Below are 12,268 nucleotides of genomic sequence, written 5' to 3'. Positions count from 1 at the left end.
ATGTGATACAGGTTTAGGAATAGTTACTAATTATCTGAGTAATAATATTTTAACTTTAAATACACAAAAAACCAAATACATCACTTTTAGCATTTCTTATAAAAGTCAGCCATCTACCTCTCATAATTTGATTATTCACAATTGTGTGCAAACGTGTAACTGCAACCCCTTGGAAAGTGTAGACAGCCTCAAATACCTGGGGGTAAAAATTGATAAATTTTTGAGGTGGAATGATCATGTCGAAATGTTAGTAAATAAAGTTAGGAGACTTATCTATATTTTTAAAGATCTCAGACATGTACTAGACAAGGAAAAATTAAAAACAGTGTATTTTGCTATAATTCAGTGCCTACTTTCATATAATATAGTGTGCTGGGGTTCCTGCCTGAAGACTGTAATAGAACCACTTAATATTGCCCAAAAACTGATTCTCAAAGTTATGTATAAGAAAAAATTTACATATCCTACACAGTTACTTTATAAGGAATGTAATATCATGAATTTAAAACAACTATTTATCCTACAAACGTTATGCAGATTTTTTAACAATATTAGTTCTGCTAAAAGAACGCAACAAATTCGTACTACAAGAATTGGCTCTGGTCTGAACATTATGGCAATTCACCCTAAATCCTCATTTGGGCAGAGACATTATTTGTACCAGGCTCCACTTTTATTTAATAGCCTTCCAGATCACATTAAATCGTCAAATTCCTTGTGTACATTTAAAAAGAATGTTAAATTATTTCTGCCATCCGAGGATTTCCAACATATTCTTTCATCTTTGTCCTTTTAAATTGTGGCATAATATTTTGAATAAGTTAATTTTTTTATCCTTTTCTTTTTTAATGTAAATGTTTTTTTCTCTCTTTCTTTCTTCTCTGTTTAAAAAAAAAATAATAGTTTGTTACATTTTTATTGCAATTAAATATCATGGTCACCCTACATGTTTACAGCATTATATTGTAATGAATAGGCTGATAGGTACCATGTAGGTATCCAATTCACAGAAACGTCAATGTAACAATATTGTTATCTTAATATTTGAATTATTTTTTTTTAATATTTGTACTATTTTAAATCTCTTATAATCTTTGTACTATTTTTTTAATATTTTGTAAAATTATTAACCTCAACACAGGCTTGTCCTAGTGAGGTTAAAAATTATAACTTAAAAAAAAGATACAATGTAAAGAAACGATAAATAAATAAATAAATAAATAAATAAAAATAAATATTCCATTTATTTGGATTTTATTGCAATGCGGAAATACCCATCTAACAGAATATTGCTGAGGCCTGGGGAGTTAATTCTTATAAAATTGATCAAAGATTTTCAATAAACGTTTTAATTTTTTAACGGACTTTAATTTGACAGCCTCCATGGTCGAGGGGTAAATTTTATTTGAGATTTATTTATGTTATTTCACAATTAACGCATTAAAAATAATATGCAATATATCAGACACGTTCCAGAGTACTACTTTCAGTATCGCCCTGAAGTATGACTACCTTTCAGATTTGAAACGTTGCTTCAAATGGATTTGGCAGTGTTTGATGACAAGATCTGAATTGCCAGATATTTCGCCACCTTTATTTTCCTTATCTCCTTCCCTTCCTCACTAACTTCGGCCACACAATATACCCCAATTTAGGATGCCATAGTCTCACTCGCTCCAGACGGTTGGGACTTTTGTGCGGATTCACATAAAAATAAATAAAATAAGTTAAAATAATTAAAAAACATAATAATACACACTTAGGCAAGAAATACTACTAAAAACTAAATTGTATACGAGTATTTCTTTCAAAAAGGTCTTAGACTGTAAGCTCATAAGTTCAAATATATAAATACGCAGGTGCTGGCATTTTAGGTAAAAATTTCAAAACGCTTTCAATAATTTTTAGAGTGCACCTTTTGCAGACTTTTCGGTACGTATTTCAATGAATTTAAAAGATCACAGTTTCACGATTTTTGTCGCCACACATTTTACTAAAAAAAGAATTTTGAAATAAATCATTAATTCATAGTATTGCTTGAGTAAGCAGACTAAAAAATGATGTTGTAGAATATTTTTTACAGCTGGAAAAAGAGTAACATTCATGGGTTGCGAATTACCTGACAATATTTGAAAATCTTGTATAACCATAATTATAAGCTGAAGTATGTAAATATAATTAGCCAGGTAAAATATTTAATGAATCTATAATGCTAATAATAGCAATAAGGCGATGCCATACGTAGTAATTCAAAATCATGTGTTTTTGGTTTGAAAATTTGGTCGCCTAGAAATGTTTCAGACGCTTTAATTAAATACTGCGAGTAGAATACACCTTGGCCTTTGAAATAATCGAGTGTTTTTTAGATAAGTCTTTTTATAAGCCCAGAAAAAAATAATGTAAAGGCCTATGAAAACTGCTTTAAAGTTCAAAATATCCTACTTACGAACCTATTTTCGGTTATGATTTTATTGTATAGTGTTGCAAATTAAGTTATTTATAAAATGTTCGAAAAAAAATTAAATATTTATGTCTGGACATCCACAAAATAAAATAAAAGGCACTTTTTGGCAATGTTTTTTTCTTGCATAAATCAAAACAGGCGGATGGTGTTAAGCGGAAATTTTAACCTTATTGCCATCTACGTAAGGGTTGTTATTGATTTTTTTATATCAGTGCCACCTATCGGATCCAAAAACTATCATTCATTTCATGTCGGAACTAACCATACACATTCATAAAATTTCATTGAAATCGAATGGCGGTTTCGGAGATTAGCGTGTACGAATACAGTATCACGTGATTTTTATATATTGAGAATATTATTTTTTTTAATCTACATCTAAACAGGTGTATAAAATTATAAGACTGGTACAAAATTAACAAAGTAAAATTTCGATGTGTATTTATTACTGGTCCCCGGCGTTTGCCCGACCTTTAGACAATATTTTCGATGAGTTGTAAACAGGATTTATCCTCTTATTTTCATAGCCAAGTGTGCGAAATGTCATCTAGAAGTATCAAAATTATTGTTTAAGGGGTGAGAAAAGGGGGTGGGAGATGCTTTATCGAAATGTAGACTCCTATTTTAAAAGTCAAGTTTATAAATTCTTATTAACCTCGGAATGAAATTTTTTTTTTAAAACAAACACTTTTCTTTATTTGTTATATTGTAGAAGATTTTTTATTATTGCTATTACATTTTAAGTTTTAGCTTTATTTAGGAAAAGCACACTTGAGTTGAAATGCCACAAAAGTACGCTCTACTATAAAATTTAATATTCTTTTTTTTATCGGCCAATACAGACAATTTTTAGTACATGTTACAAAATTACACTACCCTAAAGATACAATGTGATTAGAGTCAATTATGTAGTTATTTTTCACCATCGTTCAATGCATCTATTAAAATTATTGCTTCGGCCTAAATTTTCTACAAATATTGACTAAAATTGTCACATTATTTACCACGAGCGATACGAAATACGAACCACGTGTATCGGGTCTAATTAGCAACACCATAACGACAGACATATACTCATCTTGACTTACAGGGTCCATATGGCGGGAAGGAAGTATGGGGTCGTTAGCTGTTAGATTTAACCCAAATCATCCTGCACTCCTGATCCGAATGGGTGACAACCTAAACCATTTATAGCTGCAATGAATTAACGGACGCCTAACAAAACGCATCCATATGGCGCCCCGGCACTCGTTAGAAAAAAGGTGACAGAATGTTAATGTATGCTGACATTAATTTGCACACCGTTCACAAGAACGTGTTTATCATCCTGAGAATGTTTAGATAAAGATATACTGCATACTCGTGTGGGAAACCCACTACACACACTTAACAATTTATGGATAATGTTAAAAAAATAATGGTATTGAAGTGTTATGTTATCATTTGTAACATTATTTTATATTATATGAGTACATAAAACAGGCATGATGGGCCAATTCTAAAAAAGGTACTTTCATGTTTAAAGAGTAATAATCAATTTAACAACAACAATTAACTAAGTAAAAATTAATTAATGACAAACAAGTTAAGTGTAAAAGGTAGAATATGTAAGTAGATAAACAATTTATTATTGGTTGTGTTGATGACACACTGATTTGCAGCTTAATATTGCCCGCCTTTAAAATAAAGTGCTTCATCACGTCATCAGCTTTTTATGTTAAGTGGCAGGATTATTATTTTTTTAATTGTTTAATCGGGTCTATATAAGCGTAGTATTATAATTTGTTAACGTTCGCGGTAAAGAAATATCCCCTATTTGTATGGTACGCTTTAATATTGAAAATTTATTTTATCCTCAATGGTGATTTTCTTGGTGGTGTGTTGTTAATTTGGAATAAAATTTATGATGTATCAACTGAAACGAGCATATATTTTTTTAAAATTTTGTGCAATTTTTAATTTTTTTTTGTAGAACTTAGTTTTCTGCAAACAGCAGATATTTATAAAATGTAATTCTCAAAACTATGTCGTTAATCAAGATTTTAAATAACACGGGTTCAATATGAGGTCCCCGTGAAATTACTGATGTAACAGTCCGCGAAGTACCCTCCTGCAATACCTACTTGTAGTTTTAAATACAACTCTCGAACTGTTTCAGAGTATTTCCATTTATAAGAAACTTTTCCAGCTTCTTGATTAATAGTATTTAGCTGGTCGAAGGCTTGTGATAGTATTTGCGTTGCATTTTGTTATAGCATATTTCACATAAGTAACGTTATAAAAAAATAGTTTAGTCTCAGTTAAAACTATGTATTCACGTTAGAGTAAAAATACTGTAACTTCAATATATGTACCTACATAATTATATAGACGTCGACACTTTTACACTCTCCGACTTTGAATAAAGTTTTTTTTTCTCGTTCTAAATGCGTTATCCTTGTCAAATAACACAAATCCCCATTATGTGCCTGTTTTTCTCAATATTTTATGTTGGCTTGTCAACACTAGTGCGTGCTTTGCGGACGAGAAGTATTTTAAGTTGACGTCCGCCGGTGAATGCGGGCCCAAAGCGTCCGCTAACAACCCAGCCGCTGCCGGTGTGTCAACAAACTAACTCCGATAACCATTAAAACTAGGGTAGGTACCAACTGGATCGGTGACATTAAATAATTTTCTTCATAGAATCGATCTGTGACATCCGTTAGGTGAAAATAATCGGATTAAACTCTGTGAACTGCCAATTTCATATTATGACTATATTATGAGTATCGCCCTTAAAAATCACTATTTTTTTTTTAATGAAAGGAGTGGGCGTAGGAAGCAGGGTAAGAGATGGAACGAGGAAGCTTGGTAAGTAATAATGAAAATTAATTTCCGCCTAAATTTCGGTATAAACATGTACATGTATTGGGTTTGTATTAAGATCGTCCAAAGATCTTGGAACCCTATACATAACGCTAGTAAAAAACATTCTTGATATCTCCGTTCAGCTTTACACAAAATTCATTTATATGAACTTATAAATACATTCTAATTTTCTGATGAATATAAATTGTAAATTACATATATTAATAACATTTCATAATCTAAAATATACAATATTGAAATTACTTAAAACTACCGAATAAACACAGCGAAGAAAAAATGGGATTTTATTATATTTTAAATCATTAATGAACAGCCCTGACCCGGTGACTATGATTAACTATTGCGTATCCAACAAATATTCTCCATGCTCCATTTCATGTTGTTGTTTCTCGCACTAATTTTACGGAAGTACTTAAAATTCTTGTTCAAAGAGTTTTTTTTTGCTCTCTCGACGCATTTAATATCAATAATATTGCTTCCCTCAAAATTCTAATGTACATGCAACATGTAACTATTGTATATATATGTAAAAATTTCGAACCACATAAGTCTTTTTATTACGATTATAAGATTATTATGTATTTATATTATATATTTTACGACCTTGTACTATTTATATATTTTTTTAAATTATGTAAAAGTCCAATGGGCGTCTAAACAAATAAATAAATGTACAAAATGTTTGTCTAACCCATATTACTGTTTCAATAATTAATAAGTTTGACGGCTTCCGGGGTCGAAGGGTAGGTTTCTCGATTTGAAATTCGAAGGTCGCGGGCTCAAATAAATTTTATTTGATGATTTTTTAAATTTTACATTGCATTTTATATTTGGTCATTGTCAGTTATTTAACGTTTTTTAAGAATCATCTTTATGTTAGTTTTCTGTGTAATTTCTATTTGACCGATAGCTGAGTCTGTTGCTCCTCCTCAAGCAATTATACAATTATATTCTATAATGGATTGATAATATATTGTTTTTGTTTGTTTTAATAAAAATATTTTACGTTTCTTACGTTCAGGAAATGTGTATTGTTTTGAGGAGTTCACTTTTAATCTGTTTGATGTGATGTGTCCATCTAAGGTTATGTTATATATTTCATTTGGTCAGTGTTTTCGAGAGTGTGTTCATATGGTGTTTGTCTTATTTTTCATTAAAAAAATATCCTAGTATACTTACGGCACGTTCCGGGGTGGAAGATACTCTCAGTATCGCCCTGGTGTAAGACCACCGTTTAGAATGAAATGACTGAACTCGAAAATTGCTTTCGCCGGGTTTTGTGACCAGATTTGAATAGTTAAGTACTCCCCCAGCTTTTTCTTCCCGTATCCTTTCCTTCCCCACTATCAACCTCACAACATACCCCAATTGAGGAAGCTATAGTCTCATTGGCTCTAGATGGTTCAGACCAGTCTGGAATCTTGTGTAAAAATGAAAACATTTTTATATACTAAAACTTTTTTAATCTTTAAAGTTTACAGTATTAATAACCCAAATTAAACGGCCTCCGCAATAGTCAAACCCGAAAAATATAAAAACAAAAAAAAAGTATATATGTAGCCCATAAAAAGTTTAACTCACCATCATGTCACTTATTACTAGAAATTCGTCGCATTCTCGTTCTCAAATTAATATGATGATATTGTCTTCGGCGTCATCCATTGCCTTTAGACGACCATTATTTGGACGCTCCGTCAGGCGTCGCGCATCGTTCGACTGCTTTATTAAACGCCGCGCGCCGCTACGCCCGCCTCTGCAATGACACCGCCATAAGACATATCGTAAAACTAAACAACCGATCGCCCGAATATTTGGGGTTATTCTGGTTTTTTCGGTATGCTTTTTTGGTAGGGGAGATGTTTTTTGTCGGCAGTGGGAATATCGTAAACTTTTTTAAGCGCAATTTGTGAAACGATGTACGTGTGCATGTGTGTAATTAATTTATACGTGTGATTGTGAAACTAGCGTATACAATAGGTAGGTACCTTTTTTTAAAGTTATATTGATTTAATTACATTAAATTAATGGTAGGTCAATATTACCTATCTATCTACCTGAAACACATTGGTGAGAAATTTGAAGAGTGTAAAAATAAAGTTGTTTAAAGTGGAAAACAAGCAAATCTGGTAAATATAAAGTAATCGTAATTATATGCAACAAATATAAACTATGATTCCTGCAAATAATACCTTCATTGTTCTTGATATTAAATAATGTACGACTACTATAATACGGGCATCAACCTAGGTATTGGACTTGAGAAAATCACCAAAATTGTAATCTTATTTATAAAAATTTAAAAAAAGTTAGAAGTATTTTTTTCTTAGCAAAAGAACAAAACACTTAAATTTACTAAGAAACAAATATTCCAAAAATAAAAATTTGTTGAGGGACTTATTTTTTTTAGTGGAATAACGTGTTGAATTGAACCACAAATTGTAATTGGTAGCTCTCAATCGAAGTATGATATGGTGTATGTTGATATGGTCGAATTACCTCAGTCGTCAGAGCACTTCCCTGGCAAATGAGAGGTCCAAGGTTCAATCCCTACAAGCGACTGAATATTTTTCTGTCTTTTTTAGTTCACATCTTTCGTTTGGGAACCGGTAATATTGTCTTCAATGATCAAATGTAATAGTTATTTTAAATGTTCAAAATGAAAAATTACTGTACAATACGACAAAATAAAAGTGTTTCCTTTCAAAAGAAGTCAAAATCAAAAAACTCATTGTTGCAAAGAGTGGTTAAGATTTTCCACGAAATACCGACCAATGTTAAAGAAGAGGAAAATGTATTAAAATGTTGAAAAGATGTGACTTAATACATTAATGGTTATGTATACCTTTTGTATATTGTAAACTTTAATTTGTAATATTAAAAACTTTACTTAATTTGTGATTTGAAACGAAAAAGGCTATAATACAAAATAAAATTAACTCAAAAAAAAATATATATTTATTCCTACTTAGTACACATATTATACACAACCGTACCAACAATTATATAAACATTGCTGAGTTTTTATAACTGCCTTAAATTATTTTATTTATATTACCTACGTCACTTTAATTTAATTTATTTCTTAAATTTCATTTAAATTCGTTTAATTAACATAATTTAAATACAGTAAATTTTTATTAACATGCATAATTTGTCACATAAAATGGGGATCTGAGCACGGGTAAAGCCAAAACCACTTAGATCACAAGGTCGGGACACTGAATCAAATCAGCCTACGAAGCATGCGAACCTCCTAATAATGATTTTTTATTTATTTTTTAAACTAACAATAACATTTTAAGATGTTTTAATAAGTAGGAATAAATTTAAAAAAAATTTAAATCAACATTTTTTGTGAAATCCCATGGAAGTTAGGAGGCTGCTTCGAATGAGTGTACCGGCCTTGTATCTAGGAGGTTTTGGTAAAGCACCCACTGCGGCTCACATTACGAATACCAAATAATATTTTATAAAAAATATACTTCTGTATTAATTTGATATAAATAAATCTGAAATATTCTACCAGAGCGATGCTGAGTATAAGTATTAAGGCGATGCCATACGTAGTAATGCAAAATCATGTGATTTTGGTTTGAAAATTTGGTCGCCTAGAAATTTTTCAGGTGCTTCCATTAAATTCTGCGAGTAGAATACATCTTGGCCTTTAAAACGATCGAGTATTTTTTAGATAAGTCTTTTTATAAGCCCAGAAAAAAATAATGTATAATACCTATGAAAACTGCTTTAAAGTTCAAAATCTCCTACTTACGAACCCATTTTCGGTTATTATTTTATTGTATAATGTGGAAAATTGAGTTATTTATAAAATGATCGAAAAAAAAATTATGTGTTTTTGGTTTAAAAATTTGGTCGCCCAGAAATGTTTCAGATGCTTTAATTAAATACTGCGAGTAGAATACATCTTGGCCTTTGAAATAATCGAATATTTTCGTCTTTTTATAAGCCCAGAAAAAAATAATGTATAGGCCAATGAAAACAACTTTAAAGTTCAAAATCTCCTACTTACGAACCTATTTTCGTTTATGGTTTTATTGTATAATGTTGCAAATTAAGTTATTTATAAAATGATCGAAAAACATTTAAATATTTATGCCGGAACATCCACAAAATAAAATAAAAGGCACTTTTTGGCCATGTTTTTTTCTTGCATAAATCAAAACAGGCGGATGGTGTTAAGCGGGAATTTAAACTTTATCGCCATCTACGTAAGGGTTGTTATTGATAGCGGCTCAATTTAAAATATTACACGACGTAGTGCATCGCCTTAAGTGTATCAGCCTCATGGACACAACTGAACTGGTTGATTTCACCTTAACCACTCGAGTGATATTTGGCATTTTATGCCGAATTTGCAAAATGACCTGAGTGATCGCATGCCATTTTTGACTCGCAGAATATTTTTATTTTATAAATCCTAAAAGTGTAGGAGAAACAGTTAAATAAATTTGAATTCATTGTCTAAATACTACCATAATAAGTTTATATGTCTCCGTATTAAAATTCAGAGGCATGGTTTTTTTAAATGAGGATGAGAAATTTCAAAGTTAAAGCAAATCACTCAACTCATAATGTTTCAGTTATTGACGCTAGCACTCGAGGTTAAGCTCGCCTACCAGTGACGTCTTCCACGGACTAAACTGTCCCTCTAATTACCCACTGACAGTAGCAAAGCAGTAGCCTAGTACTGCCCCGGCAGCCGCTGTAGCAGCGAGCGGCGATCGATGCAATCGGCGCCTATCGCCGCCCAGCAACCAAATACTCATCCTCAATTACTATTAGTGCATTCTCACAGCGCTTTAATGTGAGTTAATGAACATTTGCGTGCGTGCTTAAGACGGCATAATTTAGGCATTCAGAGGCAGGGACATAAAACGTCTCGGATGGGACGCGCCGCGGTGGCAAAAGCGATAATTACTCGCCTGGAATTTTTCGGCCATTTTCGGCGCCGAATAACGAAGACAGCCTCTTATGGCGATATTAATACCGATTACAGACATTCCTGGTTGTTGAATGATTATTATTTGTAAAAATAAAATAATTCTGGTTCACAAGAAAACAGAAAACGATATCCAAAGCTGTTCCACACAGTCCAGTTGATTAAAAAATGTTAATGTAGTAAAAACATAAAATTAATATCAGATACGGAATGAAACACAGTATAGCATGTTCCTAGCATGGTAGTGGTAGCAATTCTCAATTACTCTAATAAACAGTACACTGAATAAAGAAAAAAATCGAAAAAATAAATAATAAAAAGAAAAAAATAAAACAGAATATTGTTAACCTAAAAAGGGTAAATCTTCTGGGAGACTCTGCTCTCCACAAACTTATAATTTTTTTTCATGTATTTAAAATTTTAAAATATATAACAATTCATCTTTGACTTCGTTATAGATGATTGTCTACATATGTTTTTAAATTTTATATACATATGACAATAAATCTAAATAATTGTATAAAATTAATAATTTTTATATAGTTATTTCTTCGCTGGTGAATATAAAACGTCTAATAGAATTATCCCCGTATCTTCATTGTAATAAGTTCTCATAATTGACGTAAATGGGATACATTATCATGAATACAGGATTAAGTGAATCCCTTCACTGAGCCTACACTACATTTCAAACTGAGTGATTTCTTCTGACATTTTTACACTTTAATAAATATATTACTTGTATTAACGAACATACATTTTATAAAGCCGTCGACATAACACATATACATTGTACATAATTAAAAGTAGGTACCTACACAATGGCGGGTTATGTAATATTACCTAGTTGCATCTGATAAACAAATAATTTTTAAGTAAGCCGCAAAATACTTATTAATAATATGCTAGTTATATTTTCTGTGAACGACCATAATTCAGATTTAAATGGTGACCAGTTCTGAATTGCTAAGTACGTCTCATCTTTCTACCTTCTACCTTCTACCTTCTACCTTCTACCTTCTACCTTCTACCTTCTACCTTCTACCTTCTACCTTCTACCTTCTACCTTCTACCTTCTACCTTCTACCTTCTACCTTCTACCTTCTACCTTCTACCTTCTACCTTCTACCTTCTACCTTCTACCTTCTACCTTCTACCTTCTACCTTCTACCTTCTACCTTCTACCTTCTACCTTCTACCTTCTACCTTCTACCTTCTACCTTCTACCTTCTACCTTCTACCTTCTACCTTCTACCTTCTACCTTCTACCTTCTACCTTCTACCTTCTACCTTCTACCTTCTACCTTCTACCTTCTACCTTCTACCTTCTACCTCCTACCTCCTACCTCCTACCTCCTACCTCCTACCTTCTACCTTCTACCTTCTACCTTCTACCTTCTACCTTCTACCTTCTACCTTCTACCTTCTACCTTCTACCTTCTACCTTCTACCTTCTACCTTCTACCTTCTACCTTCTACCTTCTACCTTCTACCTTCTACCTTCTACCTTCTACCTTCTACCTTCTACCTTCTACCTTCTACCTTCTACCTTCTACCTTCTACCTTCTACCTTCTACCTTCTACCTTCTACCTTCTACCTTCTACCTTCTACCTTCTACCTTCTACCTTCTACCTTCTACCTTCTACCTTCTACCTTCTACCTTCTACCTTCTACCTTCTACCTTCTACCTTCTACCTTCTACCTTCTACCTTCTACCTTCTACCTTCTACCTTCTACCTTATACTTTCTACCTTCTACTTTCTACTACCTTCAGTCTCACAACATACCCAAATTGGGGATGCCGTAGTATTACTGGCTCCAGACGGTTGGGAGCTGTTGGGACTCTTGGGCGGTATTAACATAAAAAAATCTCTGCACTGAAATGAGATACGGAGCCGAATAAAATAAAAGTTTATTCCAGAATGTATACAGGGGTAGTGCAATGCAATAAATTCCACATATTAAAATAACAGACAAA

The sequence above is a fragment of the Hesperophylax consimilis genome, chromosome 23, assembly GCF_061612785.1.
Source record: "Hesperophylax consimilis isolate HC1 chromosome 23, BYU_Hcon_1.0, whole genome shotgun sequence".
Classification (NCBI taxonomy): domain Eukaryota; kingdom Metazoa; phylum Arthropoda; class Insecta; order Trichoptera; family Limnephilidae; genus Hesperophylax; species Hesperophylax consimilis.
Note: the sequence above shows the minus strand (reverse complement) of the source record.